A 17,350-nucleotide genomic window follows, 5' to 3' on the forward strand; every position below is an offset into this window, starting at 1 on the left:
TTCAAATCTAAAACATATAGCAACATAAGAACTGCTTCACAGACACATAATCCAAGCACTTAACATTCTCTGAAGCAATAAAATTTGGTGTCAAAAAAGTCTGGTTTCTGGTCCCAGCTCCATCATTGATGTTCGTGATGCCTTGAGTATGTAACTTTACCTTAATGAGCCTCAGTGTTGTGTGTGTGTGTGTGTGTGTATAATGGAGATAATATATACCTCATATAGTTATTTCAAATATTAGACAACAATAAATACAGAAATTAACCAGATGTGATAGACAGGTACCTGTAATCCCAGCTATTTTGAGGACTGAGGCACAAGACTTGGCTTGAACCTGGGAGGCGGAGGTTGCAGTGAGCCAAGATTGTGCCACTTCACTCCAGCCTGGGCAGCAGAGTGAGACTCTGTCTTTAAAAAAAAAAAAAAGAGTTTTTTAGTGACTGTGCTAGAGTTTACCATTTGCATTTTTAACTAATCTAAATGTATTTTCAAATAAATTATACCCCACTTCAAGTATAACTCAAGTAGCTTATAATAGTGTGTTCCCAATTCCTCCCTCTCATTTTTTATGACTTTACTGTTATTTATTTTACTTATGTTTATGCCATAATCACCCAATAAATTACATCTATTACTTCTTTAAATAGTTACCTTTTTGATCAATTAGGAATATGAAAAATAACAGATTTTCTTTTATACGTACTTTGAAAAAATTGCAAGCTTGGATATTGTTCTTCAAAATCACTTGTTTCAAGTGCAATATCTAAATGTATTCCAAAGCAGAGCTACCGTAGTTGGCAAAAATAAGGAAGCTTTTCTTTTGACTGATATCAGAAGTGAATAAAGAACAGAGATAACAGTCTATTACAAAACACCAGTTGTGCATCATTCTTACTGCCCCACACCATCACACTTTTGCTTTGTGTTTTTGTAAAAAACCCTGCCATCCTTTTTCCTAAATTTAAATAATAATGAGGGCCTCTGTTTTCAGAACATAAAATTTTACTTTCCATACATTTCTTTCCTCTTCAGTTACCTTGGTATCACCAGAAGTAGACTTGCTAGATTTAGTAAATAAAAATACAAGGTGTGCAGCTAAATTTGAATTTCTGGTAAATAAAAATAAATTTTTAAATTTTTTATTTATGTGTTTTTTTTTTGAGATGGAGTCTTGCTGTGGAGTGCAGTGGCATGATCTCGGCTCACTGCAACCTCTGCCTCCTGGGTTCAAGTGACTCTCCTGCCTCAGTCTCCCAAGTGCAGTGATTACAGGCACACACCGCCATGCCCAGCTACTTTTTTTGTATTTTTAACAGAGATGGGATTTTACCACGTTGGCCAGGCTGGTCTCAAACTTCTGACCTCAGGTGATCCACCTGCCTCGGCTTTCCAAAGTGCTAGGATTACAGGTGTGAGCCACCGCATCTGGCCTAAATAACACATTTTTTACTATAAGTATGTTCTACTTCTCCGAAATTGGTCTAAAACTCAAATGTAATTGAATGTCTTGTATTTTACCAGGCAACTTGTCTAGAAGACCCTCATGTTTGTCTACCCAGTAGGCTTCTTCCTTACTGGGACTGAAAAACCTGATTTTGTTTGGGAATCTACCCCTCCCTGTGTGGATTTATTTCAGAAGTAATTCTTATTAGTCTAAATGAACCAGAGTGGTCCCATTCTCTTTGTCTATGATGGGTCTGGACATGAGTATGTGACTCAATTCTTGACAATGGGATTTGAGAACCAAACTACAGACACTGAGCTTCTGGGAAAGGCTTTTCCTTGTTGATTAAAAGAGACATGTGAGAAGTTGGCCTCTCTCATTCCTTTGGATATTATCCTGTCTGAATGTAATACCTGGAACTGTGGCAGCCGTCTTGCAACTGTGTGGGCAGGCAGGCTGCAGGAGGATGGCACAGCAGAGAATTGGGAATAACCTGGATCTCTGGTGATATCACAGACCCACTAAGTTCAGCTTTGAAGACACCTGACCTTGGAACTTCTTACTTTGTTAGATAGTAACATTTCCTTATTTAAGCCATTTTCATTTGAGTTTTCAATTACAGGTAATCAAAAGCATCCTAAATGATAAAGTATTATTAGACCAGAAAACTGAAGCTGAAATAGGTAAGTTATTCTATGTTAGTAAAAAAGGAATTATTGGAGTTGAATTTAAACTCAGGCCCATCTGACTTCAATGATCTCTCCATTACACTAATTCAAGCATTTCCACAGTGTGGCTTTGGGCAAATTACATCACTTCTCTGAACTTTGACTTCCTCAGCTGCAAAGAGGCACTGTAACTATTCCCTCACCATAATGTATTAAAGATTTAAAGATACAGTGTTACTAAAAAGAGCAGCATAAGAATGCCTAGTAAGCTTCCTTTAGCATAAAACTGCTTAGTAAATTTCCTTCTTGCCTCTGTGCTTTTATTCTTAGGAATCTTCACTTACTCCTTATTGTCGGAAGTAATGAATTGTTCTCTCATTTTAAAACAGGCTGGCATAGTTTAATAATTTATCTTATAAGAGCTAAGTTTTCAGTTTCTTGGAGCTACTTAGACCCTCGAATGCCTCAGTATTCATCTAAGAACACGGTCCATCAATTCAATCCATTCTTTAGACTATGGGGATCACCCACAATTATATCTACATACTGGAGCTTTTCATTTAATCCTTTTAGGGTTCCTCAGTTCAGCCCAAATTACCCATCTCTAGTTTTCATGCTGTGGATGTCAATCACAGCAGGGCAGCAGCCCCTATCAGCAGCCTAGGCATAACAGTTCCCACAGCCATGCTTTTTAATCATGGAGGGAGCAACATCAGTTTTGAGGATACTGGCTGAGTGACCTTGGACAGGTTGCCTAAGCATTCTGAGCTTCACTTTCCTTATCAGAAAATGGGGATGGTAAGAAGTCCCTTGCAGACTGATGCAAGGATTGAATAAGGTAAAGTGAGAGCATCCAGTGGATAGAAAGTCAGCAGAACAGCATCACCTTCAGGAAGTCCTGCCACATATGCACAGCTCAGCATCCTGTTATTATCACCTCTGCAGGTGCAGTGTCATCTACCAAAATGTTCCCTTTTATAAAAAATCCATGAAGAAGGGTTTCAACCTTTCAGTCACACGTCATTTCTAAAGACTGAGCTGTAATCAAATGTCCAGACCTGTTGTGTCCTGCAGGGGACATGAATTGGTCACAGCTCAGATTCTCCATTCTTGCTGCCACCTCTCCAGCATCTCTGAATATGAATGAGAAGACCGGTGGGACACTAAGAGGCCCATGTGTGGGATTTGAGTAACTTGAAATCTGAGGGATTTGAGTAACTTGAAATCTGAGAAGTTAATTATGTTGCATCTGATACAGCCCTCTAAATTAACTTGTGCCTACTGAGATTTCTCAATCCATTTCAAACACTAAGAAAAATGATGAAATAAACTGAAATTTATTCTGAGATAAAATGTGTTTTTAATGAGAAGTTACAGAGAGAATAGTCTAAAACGATCCTGGCTAGTTAGAGTCTATATTCCCCCTCCCTGCAAAATCATTGCTGTAGCTGGGCTATATTTATGAAATAGCCCCTCAACCCTTCCCTTTCTCAGATATCCCCATGAATTGGAAGAATCTCTCAATGGGGGTGTGTGTATGTGTGTGTTTACACATATCTGAAATGAACATTTCCAGTAGCCCCAGGAAACTCCCTTGGGCTTCTTCCTAATTAATGTCCCTCTCCAGAGGTAACCATTCTTCTTCTTCTTTTTTTTTTTTTGAGACAGAGTCTTGCTCTGTCACCCGGGCTAGAGTGCAGTGGCATGATCTCGGCTCACTGCAACCTCTGCCTCCCAGATTCAAGCAACTCTCTGTCTCAGCCTCCAGAGTAGCTGGGATTACAGGCGCCCACCACAATGCCCGGCTAATTTTTGTATTTTTAGTAGAGACGGGGTTTCACCGTGTTGGCCAGGCTGGTCTTGAACTGCTGACCTTGTGATCCATCCACCTCGGCCTCCCAAAGTGCTGGGATTACAGGGGTGAGCCAGCACGCCCAGCTGAGGTAACCATTATTTTGGCTTTTATTACCTTTTGTGTATCTTTGAGCTTCATATACGTGGAATGACACAGTTTGTACTCTCGTGTCTGGCTTCCTTCCTTCATCAGTTTGTAAGACTGATTCATGTTGCTCGTGGTCATAGTTTGTTTTCGTTTCTATGCAATATTCCATTGTGTAAATATACTGAAATTTAGTTATCCTTTTTATGGCTGACGGATATTTAGGTTGTTTTCAACTTTTGCGTGTTATGAATATAGCTGCTGTGAACAAACTTGTGCTATCAGCTGGCCCTGGAATTCATCTCTGTTTGCTAAAGTACCCCAGGAAGTGTGTGCTAGAAGAAAAGACTTGGGGAACTTGTTTTTTGCATAACAATTCTTAATAAGAAAGTGCAAGAAATGTGGGGTCATTTTCACCAGGGAGCAGGAGGGGAGAGGGAATGGTGATGTGCTGTAGGTCTGCTGGGCAGTGGAACCTCCACCAAATCGCCAGGGAATTTCTAGAATCACAAAATGTTCATGACAAAATAAAGAAGAAACTTATGACATTTACAGTCCTCATTTCTGTAACTGGGCACATGGTTGTACCTGATATTTAGAACTACCTTCTGCTACCCATTCTCAATTTCCTTTGTACTCGGCAAGGCTTTTGGCTGGTTGAGGTTCTTTACCTGGTGGGATGACCCAAAGCATCATTCCTGAAGGGTCTGGGCCATTAGTAGTCCTGTGTGAATTGGATTGTTGTAGTTTTCCATGAATTTAATCACGAATTTTAATCACAGGGTATGGTACTACTTACTAAGAGATGCCCTAAGGGATCTGGAAAGAATATTCCAAACATATTCTTTCTTGCCTCCATTGTGGAATAGTAGTACATCTCCTCCTTGGTAGTCAGGACCAATCGCCCCAGCCAACACTCAAACTCTCTTCTTTGCCTGATGATTCAGAGGTATGAGGAGACCAAAGTGGCTGGCTGTGGCCTTAATTTCAGTTCCATGGAATCACTGTTGTATCTGCTAGTGGAAGCATTCTTTATTGGAACTCAGATCTCTAGGCTAACAGGATAATAAAGGAACAAGAGGCAAACAATTGGCTAGTGAGTCATTAGGGGTAATAGCGAGTGGTGTCATCCCATTTTTACCCCTTGATCCCTGGACCCGTGAGTCCTGGCTGGCACCATACACTGGATGCTGATTGAAAGAATACACAGCTTTCTGTAGAACCTTGCCCCACTTCTGTAAAGTACTGTCACCTAGTTGGTGAGGCTGCCTGTAACTCTGACTTCAAAAGGCCATTCCACCATTCCATCAAGTCAGTTGTTTTAGAATGATTGGGAACACAGACCAGTGAATTCCTTGAGCACAAACCTACTGCTGTGCTTCATTTGCTGTGAAGTGAGTCCCTTGATCAGAGCAATGCTGTGTGGACCACCGTGAAGGTGGACAAGGCATTTTGTAAGTCCACAGATAACAGATTTTACAGAAGCATTGTGTGTAGGGAAGGCAAGTTCATAGCCAGAGCAACTGTGTATTCCAGTAAGGACAAAATGCTGCCCCTTCCACAATGGAAGCAGTCCAGTGTAATCAACCTGCCTCCAGGTAGCTGGCTGGTCACCCCAGGGAACAGTGCCATGTACTGGAAACTCAGCATTGGTCTTTGCTGTTGGCAGATTGGGCACTCAGTGGTCACTGTAGCCAGATTGACCTTGGTGCTTGAACTCCATGTTGTGAGTGTGCATGTGTGTGTGTGCGTGTATGTGAGACAGATGGAGGAGAGAGAAGAGAGACTGGTAAAATTTTGGGGGATTATGGAGGCAAAAAGCATGAGGAAGTTGCCTCAGGAACTCATAGAAAATGTGGGGCCTCTCAAAAGATTGTTAGACTTTTAAAACACAAATTTTTATTTCACAGAAAAGTTGCAAAGATAATTGAGTTCTCTTGAATTTCTCACCCAGTTTTCCCTAATGGTAACATCTTACATTACCACGGTACATTTATCAAACTGAAGAAACTGAAAATGGAGCATGACTATTAACTAAGCTCCACGCTTTATTTGGATTTCACAAGTTTTTCCACTAATGTCTTCTTCTGTTCCAGGAGCCAGTCTGGAATCCCACATTGTATTTTTTGGAACTGAATTTTGAGGCAAAAGTAATCATCCCTAGGTTACATATCATATATGAAATATGTATTAGATATAGATGTATTATATAATATGTGTCTATTTAGCTACCTATCAGATTGATTTTATTTTTAGTTTTGGAGAGATGGGGCCTCACTATGTTGCTCAGGTTGGTCTCAAACTCCTGGGCTCAAGTGATCCTCCTGCCTCAGCCTTCCAAAATGCTGGGATTACATGTGCGAGCCACTGTGCCCACCCTCAGACTTTAAAATATAAGAAATCTTTTTTTTTTTTTTTTTTTTTTTTTTTTGAGACAGTCTCACTCTATAGCCCAGGCTGGAGTGCATTGGCACAATCTTGGCTCACTGTGACCTCCATCTCCCAGGTTCAAGCGAGTCTTGTGCCTCAGGTTCCAGAATAGCAGGGATTACAGGTGCTTGTCATCATATCCGGCTAATTTCTGTATTTTTAGAGAAGATGGGGTTTCACCATGATGGCCAGGGTGGTCTCGAACTCCTGACCTCAAATGATCCATCCACCTCAGCCTCCCAAAGTGCTGGGATTACAGGTGTGAGCCACCACACCTGGCCTAAAATAGAATAAATCATTTTTATTCAACAGTTCTTAGAAAGGTCTTAATGAGGAAATGATACAGATGACGATTTGGACCCGAGGCAGTTGAATAACTTACTTTTTTCATGGGGTATTTTATTAATCAGGGAAGATTTTACAAGGGTGGATGAGTAGAGAAAAAGGGGCAGATATGCTTCACCATGGGCAAGCGTGGGGTAACGTATTGCGAGAGAACCTATCTAAGTTGCACGTATACAGATGACACACTCATGGCTATTATGAAGACCTGGAGGAGGAAAAGGCCAGAAAGCTGCAGACAACCCAACAACGTCAAGCCCAGAGGCTGGTTTGGATCATTCACTGAGAAAGATATAGGAAGGAACAACATTGTGGCCTTGATGAAGCCACAGTGATGCTACCCGGGGACTCTGCGGAGCTGCCCGTCTCCTGCAACTCCACAGAGCCTGGACAGGGCAGCAGAAGGTGCACCTCTGATGAGCAAAGGATGTGGGGCTTCTGTGGGCGTGGCTCTCACGGAAGCATCAGGGACCATGATTAGGAAGTTTGCATCTGAGTGCTGGCCCTTCACTAAAGGCCTATGTGACTTCCAGCAGGCTTATAACAAAAGTTACATAGGCTGATAAGGATGGTGAGGTGAGGGTCTCAAGGCCAGTTTGGCACCTACTAGACAGTTCTGGAGATGGTGTCTGTCAGGTTCTTGGTGCTCATTTTAGAATATGGGAGTATGTATTATCTATCCTCTTAAGCTTTGGAGCCTTAGCTAAAATTTTTAGACACAACAAAAGCCAATATGCTAAGAGGCTGTGAGTGTTTGGAAGATGTATTAGTTAGGGCAGTGCTAGCTGCTGTAACAGATGTACCTGAAATCCCACTGGCTTAAAGTGCCAGATGCTTATTTCTTACTGATTGGCAGTCTAGTCACCAGTGGAACGAGGCTGGGTCCTGGATTGATGGGGACTGTGCCATCTTCAACATCCTGCTGGCAGATGAGGAAAGAGAGAAAGGAAGTGGAAGATCAGATGTGAGGGTTTAGCAGTGCAGACATGGGCATGGCATCTGTCATTTCTTTTCGCATACTTTGGCCACAACTCAGTGACGCAATCACTCACAACTAACTGCAAGGGAGACTGGGAAACAAGACTCACTAGACGTCCAGGAAGGCGGTGAGATGGCTTGAGAAGTGGTGGATCAGTCTCTGGCACCAAAGCTTTCAATGATCAACCTTCAGAGTTAGAATAGTGGAAAGCCAGCTATGGAAGGGATGGTAGAGGTCATTTAGCCCAGAGGTTTTCTACCAGGGCAGTATTGCCCCTGTAGGTGCCACTCATTTGGAAGTATGTGGTGCTGTTTTAAAAAATGTTTTTAAGAAACTTTAATCGACAAATAATAATTGTGTGAATAAATGTAGGGGACAATGTGATGTTATTTATTCATTTGTTTTTCTTTTCTTTTCCTTTTTTTTTCTTTTTTTTCTTTTTTTTGAGGTGGGGTCTCATTCTGTCACCCAGGCTCACTGCAACCTCTGCCTCCTGGGCTCAAGCAATCCTCCCTTCTCAGCCTCCTGAGTAGCTGGGACCACAGGTGTGCACCTCCATGTCCAGTTAATTTTCCTATTTTTGGTAGAGATGGGGTTTTGCCACATTGTACAGACTGGTCTCAAACTCCTGAGCTTAAGTAGTCTGCCTGTCTTGGCTTCCCAAAGCGCTGGGATTACAGGCATGAGCCACCATGCCCAGCCCATTTATGTATTTTCAATGTGATGTTTTGATCTATATGTGCATTATGGAAAGAGTCAAGCTAATTAACATATCCATCACCTCACCGATTTATCGCTTTTTTGTGTGTGGTGAGAATGTTAAAAATCTATCTTAGCAACTTTGAATTCCAGTCTAATTGAAACTTTCTACACTATGATCCACGTCTTCCTTTTCCCCATCCATCCTCCTCCTACAAATCTCAGCCTCTGGTAACCACCTTTCTACTCTGTTTCTATGAGGTTGACTTTTTTAGATTCCGCATATAGGTGAGATTATACAGTATTTGTCTTTCTGTTCCTGGCTTATTTTACTTAGCACGGTGTCCTTCCTTTCCATCCATGTTGGCACAAATGTCAGGATTTCCTTATGTTTTTAAGATTGTATAGTATTCCATTGTGTGTACATATATATAAAAATTATACTGCATATATAAAAATGTATATATATATACATATACACACACTACATTTTCTTTACCCATTCATCCTTTGATGGGCATTGAGGTTGCTTTCATAACTTAGCTATTGTGAGTAATGATGCAATAAACATGGGAGTGCAGATATATCCTTGGCATGCCAATTTTAATTTCTTTGGATATATACCTAGAAATGGGATTGCTGAATCATACAGTAATTCTATTTTTAGTGTTTTAAGTAAACATCATGCTACTTTCTGAAATGTCTGTGCTAATTTATGTTCTCACCAACAACATAGCAAGATTTCCTTGTTTCCACATCCTTGTCAACACTGGTCATCATTAGGCTGGAGTGCGGTGGTGCCATCTAGCTCACTGCAGCCTCAAACTCTTAAGCTCATGCAATCCTCCTGCCTCAGCCTCCCGAGTACCGAGGACCACAGGTGCATGCCACCACACCTGGCTAATTTTTGAATTTTTCTGTAGATATGGGGTCTCTCTATATTCCCCAGGCTGATCTCCAACTCCTGGCCTTGAGCAATCTTTCAGCTTCAGCCTCCCAAAGTGCTGGTATTACAGGCATGAGCCACCATGCCTGACCAGGTTATTTGTTTTTATGCTCTTGAATTGAGTTCCTCATATATTTTGAATATTACCCCATTATCAGATGTATAGTTTGCAAATATTTTCTTCAGATTTGTGAGTTGTCTCTTTGTTTCTTTTGCAGTGCGGAGGCTATTTATTTTGATGCAATCTCATCTGTCTATTTTTGCTTTTGTTGCCTGTGCTCTTGGGGTTCTGTCTGAGAACTTGTTGCCTAGATGGGTGTTGTGGAGATCAATCATCTCCCATGTTTTCTTATAGTAGCTTTGCAGTGTCAGGTCTTATGTTTAAGTCTTTTCTTCATTTTGAATTGATCTTTGTATATGGTGTGACATTTTCATTTAGGACAATTTCTGGGTTATCATTGGCCTTCCCTGGTTAGGGACAGTGCAGTTCCACACAAAAAATAACTAGCTCAACCTGTTGGTTTTATAGGGATGTCAAAATCCATGGTGGGAAAGATGTTTTTCAATGGCCACACAGTGTAACCTGGGACAGTAATTCCAGTGCCTGACCCTGATACAAGATGTAGTACTCACTTTTCTGATACAAGATGTAGTACTGAGTAAGAATGCCGGCTCTGGGGGGTTGAAATTCTGACTCTAGTACATTATATCTGTGTGATGCTGGGCAAATTACTTACCTAAGATTCAGTTTCTTTATTTACAAAATGAGAACAATCTCTTAGTACCTACCTCCTATGGTTGTTTTGAGAATAAAAATGAGTTGATTTATCTGCAAAATGCTCAGAATAGTGGCTGGTACATGGGGAACTCTCCTTAAATGTTGGATGTTATTATTGCCCTTAATATTTGTGTGTAGCTGTTTTCATGAAGATGGATGGCATTTTTTTCTTATTCAAGTGGTTTTATTGAAGCATAATGAACTTCTAGAAAAGTTCACATGTCATAAATGTGCAGCTTAATAAATGCCCACCAGTGGGGTCCACCTTCATTACCAGCATCCAGATCAAGATGCAGAACATCACCATCACCCAGAAAGTCCTGTTCTGCTCTCTACCAGTCCCTGTTTCCCTCCGAGAGTAAACCATTGTTCTAAATTGCAGCAGCATAGATTATTTTTTGCACATTTTTATACTTTGCGTCCATGGAATCATAGAACATGTACTTTTTTGTGTCTCTGGCTTTTTGCCCTCAACATTGTATTTGTGAGATTTTTCCTTGTTCCTTTCTTCCTTCCCTACTCCCTCTCCCCTCCTTTATTGGAAAGGAATAAATTGCCGGTACAGAGGGAATATATCTGGGTGGGTGACTTCATCAGAGTTTTCTTTTCTTTTCTTTTCTTTTTTTTTTTTTTTTTTGAGACGGAGTCTCACTCTGTCACCCAGCCTGGAGTGCAGTGGCGCGATCTCGGCTCACTGCAAGCTCCGCCTCCCGGGTTCACGCCATTCTCCTGCCTCAGCCTCCCGAGTAGCTGGGACTACAGGCACCCGCCACCTCGCCCGGCTAGTTTTTCGTATTTTTTAGTAGAGACGGGGTTTCACTGTGTTAGCCAGGATGGTCTCGATCTCCTGACCTCGTGATCCGCCCGCCTCCGCCTCCCAAAGTGCTGGGATTACAGGCTTGAGCCACCGCGCCCGGCCTCATCAGAGTTTTCAAACAGGCAAACAGGCTACTTAGATTAATGAAAGGAATTTGGTAAAGGCTTGCTGGCTTATTAAAATCATGACACTTAAAAATCTAAAGATAGTAAGAAGTTTGGAATTAGTGATTTGGACCTTGAGGAAGGAATTGAAGAAAGAGAGTGATGATAAGTAAAAGCCTAAAAGCATCATTTCTAGGGCAATGACTCAAAGCGGGCCTCTTGCTAGATGGAGTCAGTTCAAGAGAGCTCTTTCATTTCCCACTAGCATTTTCCCTGATCATTTTATTTATGATAAGTAAGGCTCATTCCTTTATATAACGAAAATGCATTCTAAAGTACAAGTTGTTTTCCATGAAAAATGATTCCCAGAAAAATGATTTTCTGCTGCCTGCTCACACTTTGCAAGGTGCCCTCAAGTGACCCCACAGTTTCCTTCCCCAAGCAGCCCTCCCTGCAGACCTGTTAGTACGTTTGTGCAAAAAGTAAATAAAAGGCTGTTGACTTGAACTGATATTCATCTTTGTTTTTTTATACTCCAGTGGGAGCCGTTGTCTGCTTAACTTTAGGACATCAAGGTAATTCATTCTTTCTTTCACTACAGAGGCGAAACAAATTCTGACCTAATGGTTTCAGCAGGCAGGAAGTCACCGAAGAGTTGCCAGACATTTTAAGAGAGGTATCGCATAGAGAAATAAAGAGCACAGCCCTGCAAAGAGATTCACAAATGATTTAATCAGTAGTTCAGACAGGTAGGGAGAGTTGTGAGCTGTCATCTATCGGGTTAGTCTGAGTTATGCTTCTGGATCTAATTTGGGGCTGGATTTAGAATTGCTACTAGATGAGACTATGTGCTTGTTTAAGGTGACTAAGATAAAGTAATAGGAAGGGATATTTTTCCCAAAGACATAATGAAAGAAATTGCTTCTGGGCCAGGTCTAAAAGTAGAAAAAGCAAAGGATTAGACTGGTTTCTTTTTTACCTTTGCAGGAGTTAATATTTTAGTGTTATATCTCATTGTAGAGTTGGGCATTATCAGTATTCTTGTTATTGCCCAGACATGATCTCCCTTGTTTTCCTGGACACACCCATGGCTTCAACCATTACCTCGTATAGGTGACTTCCAAATCTGTATCCCTAGCACATCTCTTCCCCTGTGCTCTGTATCTGTGTATCCAAGTGCTGGCTGGGCTTCTTCATCTGGAGATCCTTCCATTTTCTCATACATAGGAAATATGTCCAAAGCTGAGTTCATAATTTCTACTTTTTTTTGCTGTTAAATCCATTTCATCCTGTATTATTTGACTGGATGAGTGGTGCTATCCACTCGCTAAAGCTCAAGCTAAAGATATGAAAGAATCTAAAATTTAAATAAAGGAAGAGATATTTTATGAATTGGACAACTCAACATTAAGACGTCAATTCTTCCCAAAGGCTTCCGGCGGGAGCTGTGCAGCTCCTTATCATGGGGACAATTCATCTCTTTCGAAAACCACAAAGATCCTTTTTTGGCAAGTTGTTACAGGAATTTAGACTTGTAGCAGCTGACCGAAGGTCCTGGAAGATACTGCTCTTTGGTATAATAAACTTGATATGTACTGGCTTCCTGCTTATGTGGTGCAGTTCTACTAATAGTATAGCTTTAACTGCCTATACTTACCTGACCATTTTTGATCTTTTTAGTTTAATGACATGTTTAATAAGTTACTGGGTAACAATGAGGAAATCTAGCCCTGTCTATTCATTTGGGTTTGAAAGATTAGAAGTCCTGGCTGTATTTGCCTCCACAGTGTTGGCACAGTTGGTAGCTCTCTTTATATTAAAAGAAAGTGCAGAATGCTTTTTGGAACAGCCCGAGATACACACGGGAAGATTATTAGTTGGTACTTTTGTGGCTCTTTCTTTCAACCTGTTCATGATGCTTTCTATTCAGAATAAACCTTTTGCTTATGTCTCAGAAGCTGCTAGTACGAGCTGGCTTCAAGAGCATGTTGCAGATCTTAGTCGAAGCTTGTGTGGAATTATTCCAGGACTTAGCAGTATCTTCCTTCCCCGAATGAATCCATTTGTTTTGATTGATTTTGCTGGAGCATTTGCTCTTTGCATTACATATATGCTCATTGAAATTAATAATTATTTTGCCATAGACACTGCCTCTGCTATAGCCATTGCCTTGATGACATTTGGCACTATGTATCCCATGAGTGTGTACAATGGGAAAGTCTTACTCCAGACAACACCACCCCATGTTATTGGTCAGTTGGACAAACTCATCAGAGAGGTATCTACCTTGGATGGAGTTTTAGAAGTCCGAAATGAACATTTTTGGACCCTAGGTTTTGGCTCATTTGCTGGACCAGTGCATGTAAGAATTCGACGAGATGCTAATGAACAAATGTTTCCTGCTCATGTGACCAACAGACTGTACACTCTAGTATCTACTCTGACTATTCAAATTTTCAAGGATGACTGGATTAGGCCTGCCTTATTGTCTGGGCCTGTGGCAGCCAATGTCCTAAACTTTGCAGATCATCACGTAATCCCAATGCCTCTTTTAAACGGTGCTGATGATTTGAACCCAGTTACATCAACTCCAGCTAAACCTAGTAGTCCACCTCCAGAATTTTCATTTAACACTCCCGGGAAAAATGTGAACCCAGTTATTCTTCTAAACACACAAACAAGGCCTTATGGTTTTGGTCTCAATCATGGACATACACCTTACAGCAACATGCTTAATCAAGGACTTGGAGTTCCAGGAATTGGAGCAACTCAAGGATTGAGGACTGGTTTTACAAATATACCAAGTAGATATGGAACTAATAATAGAATTGGACAACCAAGACCATGATGGACTCTAACTTATTTTTATGAGGAATATTGACTCCTTGGCTTCCAATTTATTTAGTAATCCAACTTTGCATTGACTGTTTAATCATTTACTCTAAATGTTAGATAATAGTAAGCTTGTTCACATTTCATGAAACCTATGAAATTATATTTTTGTAAAATGTATTTGTGAGAGTGAAATCCTCGTGAATGTTAAAGGCTTTAAATAGGCTTCCTTTAGAAAAAGTGTTTCTTTAAATTTGGATTTTGGTATCTTTGGTTTTGTAGTTGACTGCAGTGTGATGTGACCTTACCTTTATAAGAGCCACTTGTTGGAGTGGATCTGTCACATTACTAAGATATGATATTTCTTTTTTTTCCGAGACGGAGTCTTGCTCTGCCACTGTGCCCGGCCAATACATTATTATTAACTTAAGGCTCTACTTTATTAAGGTTTCCTTAGTTTTTGTTTTGTTTTGTTTTTTGAGATGGAGTCTCACTCTGTCACCCAGGCTGGAATGCAGTGGTGTGATCTCGGCTCACTGCAACCTCTGCCTCTGGTGTTCAAGTGATTCTCCTGCCTCAGCCTTCCGAGTAGCTGGGATTACAGATGTGTACCACTACGCCCAGCTAATTTTTCTATTTTTAGTAAAGATGGGAAATTTCACCATGTTGGCCAGGCTGGTCTCGAATTCCTGACTTCATGATCCACCCACCTTAGCCTCCTAAAGTGCTGGGATTAGGTGTGAGCCACTGCGCCTGGCTGATATTTTCTTCAGTGAAATTTATAAACATGCTTCTTGACTAATACACATTTTGGGAAAGGAAAAAATGTCTGTTCAAAAAGTAAAAGTCCCTTTTATAGCTTTTCCAAACTTAATTGCTACATTTTTCTTTGAGGCTCTCCTGAATTATGTCTTACAAACTAAAAGCAAAAATTTTTAGCAGCAACTTTGGAATACATTCTATCTAGCAAAATTTGAATTTTTAATTATCAAGATTTTTGTTAAAGTTTCTCTCCTTTAAAAATTTTAGTACATTTGTAAATAGTCTCCATGGTTCTAGGTGTTTTATTTTGATTAAGTGACTACCCAACTTTTGGTGAAAGAATCCCAATTTTCTATGTTACATTTAATCAAATACTGACATAATGAATTTATCTTTTCTGACAAAAAAAGTCAGTTCTTTCCAAGTTAATTTATATATTTAATAAAATCTCAGTTTAAATGTCAGCAAGTCACTTTGTAGATATTGACAAGTGATTCTAAAGTTTATATAAAAAGGCAAAATAATTAGACTAATGAAAACAATACTGAAAAGAAACAAAGTTAGAAGGCTCAGTCTACCTGATTTCACAACTTAATATAAAGCGATAGTAATGAAGATAGTGTGGTTCTGGTGAAAGAATAGACATGTGGATCAACAGAATAGCATGGAGAACCCAGAAATACACCTACACAAATATACAGAAAGAGTCAATTGCTCTTTTACAAAGGTGCAAAGGCAATTGGATAGAGAAAGAAGACTTTTCAACAAACAATACTGAAACAATGCTGGGCAAAACATCTACACAGACATGATACAGAAGAAAATAATTGGATGGCAAGTAAGCATATGAAAAGATGCTCAAAGTCATTTGTCATTAGTGAATTTTAAAGTATAACAAAAATGAGTTTCTAGTACTCATCTATTAGAATAGTTAAATCTAAAAAACTAACAAAGCCAATTGCTGATAGAGATGTGAAGCAGCAGAAACTCAAACATTGCTGGTGAAAGTGTAATTGGTATACCTACTTTGGAAGACAATCTGACAATTTCTCCAAAGCTAAATATAGTCCTAACATATATTTCAGCAATCATGCTTCTAGGTATTTCCACAACTGATTTGAAAACTGATGTCCACAGAAAACCCAGCATGTGAATGCTTGTGGCAGCTTTATTCATTATTACCTCAAACAGTAAACAACCAATATATCTTTCAATAGGTGAGTGGATAAAAAAGTTGTAGAACATTCATGCAATGGAATGTTATTCAGCAGTAAAGAAAGAATGAGCTATTAAGCTGTATATATATATATATGAGAGATATAATAGGTCACAGTTGCCAAGGATTTGGTAGGCAGTATGGTTAAATAGGTGAAACAAAGGAGATGTTTTAGGGTGATGAAACTATCCTATTTGGTTCTGTAATGTGAATACATGACACCACATAATTGTCAAAACCCATAGAACCTTACAGCAGTAAGAGTGGACCTTAATATACACAAATTTAAATAATCATGTAAGAGGTTGAAGGATCCCAAGATGGGGCACAGAACATGACAAAATAATCTACCTATATTAAAAATGTATGAAACAACCTCACTGAAAGGGTTAGGAGGAAAATGTTGACTAAAGGCAAAAGTACGTAAACAGTGTATTTTGGTTGGTAAAGTTGTTTCCCATGGGGATATGTGTTAATTATAAAACCACTATATATGTATACAGGAATTGAATACTTCAGTAAATGAATGGCAGATGGTAGGAGCCATTTTCTCACTTTTGCAATGGTTGGTTATAGACAAGCAGAAGGAGAAGTCTATAATAATCCATTTGGTAATGGATTAGAGTTGGTGACATCAGTATGAACTCGTGTTATACAGATGGTTACATACAGAAATATTTATGTATTCATAGGTTAGTATGCATAAATATATTTCCTTGTGCTGCCAGCTGACAGGGCCCTGAAACAATAACATCCTAGTAGTAACAAACACACCTGGCTCTCAGATCTTGGTTTCTAACACCATTTTTCAATAAAAGAAACCAGAGCTCTTCAGGAAAAAATGGTTGATTCCAGGACCGGTGCAGAAACTATGTAAGAGGAACCCGGAGTACTTTGTATTGCCAAAAAGGAAATGCTAAACATCAACCCCCTGCCCACTCCCCTCCCCCACACATAATGTTGGAGAGTTTGTAAACAGGATGAAAGATCCAATTGAAAGAAGTTTGCATGACCAAGGTTGGAATAAAGTAGTATTTTATCATAATCCAAAGTATAAAATAAATATCCAAGAGTCCATCCTGATGTATAAATAAATAAACAGAATAGATAAATCTCCCATGCAAAAAATTCCAAATTATTTGTGTAGATACCTCAAGGAGGTAAAGCATAGCTTCCCACTCCTTAAGGGTGAAGTGTGCATAGTGGCTTTCATTTAATGAGTACAGTATGGTAAGGGGAGCAAAAAGAGTCACTTTACAGTGGAGAACCCTTATAAACATTACCTCATTCAGGCGATCACTGTTAATATCAGCAGAGATAAGTCACGTTGATAGTATATCTTTGCTATCATGTGATGAGAATGGGACTTTACCTCTGTGATCTACCCTCTA

The 17,350-nt window shown here is 39.9% G+C and overlaps 1 pseudogene across 1 annotated transcript; it reads left to right on the top strand.

The window, feature by feature from the left end:
- Positions 1-12,582: 12,582 nt before the first annotated feature.
- On the top strand, positions 12,583-14,150 carry LOC111549834 (annotated as a pseudogene). The gene has a single exon (XR_002733842.2). The product of XR_002733842.2 is annotated as a zinc transporter 6 pseudogene (transcript).
- The last annotated feature ends 3,200 nt before the right edge of the window (positions 14,151-17,350 follow it).

This window comes from Piliocolobus tephrosceles, chromosome 7 (assembly GCF_002776525.5).
Source record: "Piliocolobus tephrosceles isolate RC106 chromosome 7, ASM277652v3, whole genome shotgun sequence".
NCBI lineage: Eukaryota > Metazoa > Chordata > Mammalia > Primates > Cercopithecidae > Piliocolobus > Piliocolobus tephrosceles.